The sequence below is a fragment of the Poecilia latipinna genome, unplaced genomic scaffold (genome assembly GCF_001443285.1).
Source record: "Poecilia latipinna isolate Pla-1442-1.1 unplaced genomic scaffold, P_latipinna-1.0 Scaffold4041, whole genome shotgun sequence".
NCBI classification, from domain to species: Eukaryota; Metazoa; Chordata; class Actinopteri; order Cyprinodontiformes; family Poeciliidae; genus Poecilia; species Poecilia latipinna.
The window spans coordinates 21,657-24,580 of NW_015116657.1; the positions used below are offsets into that span (position 1 = coordinate 21,657).

At 38.5% G+C, this 2,924-nt stretch overlaps 1 long non-coding RNA gene across 1 annotated transcript; it reads left to right on the forward strand.

Moving 5' to 3' along the window:
- The first annotated feature begins 409 nt into the window (after positions 1-409).
- LOC106942099 (uncharacterized) lies at positions 410-2,567 on the forward strand. The gene is made up of 2 exons (XR_001423546.1): positions 410-2,105; positions 2,255-2,567. It is a non-coding gene; the product is annotated as an uncharacterized LOC106942099 (long non-coding RNA).
- The last annotated feature ends 357 nt before the right edge of the window (positions 2,568-2,924 follow it).

A 2,924-nucleotide genomic window follows, 5' to 3' on the forward strand; every position in this document is an offset into this window, starting at 1 on the left:
AATTAATAGAACTGAATACAAAAGACCTGGTGTATATCAATGTTTTAGAATGGTTCAAAGTCCAGACCTAAATGTATCAGATAATGTGTGGGAAAACATAAAAATGGCTATTCATAGACGCTCTCTATTTAGTTTGTCTGAGCTTGAACTATTTTGCAACGACGAACTGGCAAAAATGTCAGTGTCAAGATGTGTACAACTGTTGGAGATATATCGAGCAGGTCTAAATGCACCAAAAGGTTGTTCTAAAATATTGACTCAGCTGGAGCTTAATGCAAATGCATTCCACACTTTTTTAGATTATAATTTGTCAAAGTATTTATTAAACAAAAAAGTGAAAAAAAAAAAATCAAGTAAGAATATTTTTTCAAGACACTGTAGATAACAGCCAGTTATCTCTACCATAACTGGCTGTTATGGTAGAGATAGGAGACTGGCAAACGGTGTCCAAACACTTTGCATTGCAAACTACATTTTCATGTTGACTTCTATGTCTGCACATGGACAGCCACACAAAACTTACAGCGGTTGATATCTTTCTCCTTAACAGTGACTGTAAAAGCGAAGAACATGGGGAACCTAAACCTTTAGTGTATTGGATTCACTCCATGCTGTCGTCTTATCTTTATTGCAATCTAATGTAAAACAGTCCTGGTGGTTTGTGTCCTGAATAGACTACAATATGGCTGGACTTCTGTCACCTGGCTGCTCTTGTTGCTCATGTTTGTTATTTTTGTCAGTTTAGTTGCTGGGCTGGAAAGAATTTTCTTCAGTCATTCTTGACAGAGTGGGAACAATGTGTATGGAAGTTCAGTGACAGTTGTGTTTTTCTCTCCAAATCCAGCATAAACCCAGCGAGTACAAATGAGCAAGTTATGAATAGTTCTTGTCTCACTTGCTGGGTAAATATCTCTGGTTTGACTTGGACCACAGTTGATGAATAGATTGTGTAAATGGATGTAAACTTGCTTTCAATGAAAGCCATTACAGCCATTAGGAGCTTAAATAGGGCCTACCGTAAACTCCCTTTAGGAAAATTGCAGAGTGGTTTCTTTTATTTGGGCTACTACATTCCAGGGAAGTTAACATCTGGATTTAAACATACATCTTCAGATATCCATCGGTTTCATTAGCACTGTTGTGAAGTGTTTGAAACATTTTTGTACTTTTTGACTGGTACCTTTGTTTTCTTATCAGTCCACAAGGCTCAAGGCTAGTCTTGCACTGGTGGCACTGGTGCACCAGCATACAAGTGCACCCAAATTCTCAACATCACATGAAAGTTTTACAAGTTAATTTTTGTATGATGTTGACTTGTAAATATTTATTTACCATCTAATAAACATAAAGTTCTTCATTTGAAACTGAAATGTACAAGACATGTAACTAAGCCTTTGAAGCTGCAATAGGTAATTTAAAACAACAAAAAACGTCTTTTTTTTATATATTCCTGAAAATTTTAACCATGTTGTGTCAGTATATGATGGTACAGATAATCTGTGAAAAAATGGAACTCCTTTGCCCCCTCCCTGTAGTCCTACTGCCATCTGCTGAAATACACAGACAAGAGATCAGAGCCAGGAGGAGGGTCTTAGTGTCGTCAATCACTCTTGTGTATGTACTGCTTAATGTGCTAATTACAGGGAGACAACTTACCGTTATGAGAAAATGTTATCTTTAGTCTTTGGTGGACATGCTAACTAGCCTAAACATTGACAGCAGGCTCCAGTGTGAGGAAGGAACTGTAGCCTAGCAGAGAGTACTGACCCTTTTCCACCTGCTCTACTGCAGCAGCCCGGTTCAGCTCGTCTCTACTTTGGAGTGAACGTGTTTCCACTGGTGGCTCCGCTCTGCAGCAGGGTGATGTCTCCTGACAGTTGGGGGTGTAGCGCCCCGCCTCCAGACGGCACGCGACCTAACAGAAGTTATTGTTTTTCTGATACAAAAGAAGAAGAGAGGGCTGAGCTATTGTTTTATACCCTAATTGTGATTTTTCTGAGACTTCAAGAAAATGCATGGTGGGAGGAATGCTGCAATTGTGTCAAGGAGGACAGCTGATCTTCACCTTGCAGTGGGCGGAAAGCAGGTGGCTCAGATGTTGTAGGGTGAGCTAACGATGACTTTTGTATTAAGCTACTATAAAACTTGTAATACAGTGCCAAATATATATGCGCTAATGTTAGCCAGGTGTAGCCAAGTGTCAGAATTGCGTGTGGGTGCCGCACATTCATAATATAATTCAATGTGTTTTCAGATGTTGGTAAACTGCCGCTGCAGACCATCGTGGTTCTTCCTGCTCCTCTGAGTTGTAGGACGTCTCATCAGTGTCCGTCTTCCTGAATGCTGGTCTGTGTTTACCTTCAGGATGTTCAGAGACCTTCACCTTTCTGGAGCAGGAATCACATGAGCTCAATAAGCTGATCAAACATTTCTGATTAAAAAAAGTGTCTGGTCTTACAGAGTTGAAATGCATTAACAATCTGTTTTTAACTTCTCAATACGTTTAATTATGATTCACCTGATGTCCAAGTTATAGCTGAGAACAAATAAAGCCGTATTCCTTCCAATCTGACTGGTTCTAGTTCCATGTTTTCACATTTTGGACACTAAGAATTTAAAGTTTAAACTCAGTCTTATTTATCACTAATTAAGGTTACAGGTTTTGGACACATTTTCTCCCTTTCTTACATTGAAGATTCTGCAGGAAGACAGATAAACAGTGAGTGGATAGAATGATGTATAAACTAGAAACTAACATGATTTGTATTTAGGGTTCTTGTTAATAGAAACCCTGATAATGTCAAAATGTTTGGTTTGCTGAATAATGTATTCAGTTTTGGATGCCTTAATTGGTAATCTACAATGTTAAGTGTCAATGACATATTTATATAATATAATGTTATTTTCACTCTGTCTAAAGCTCC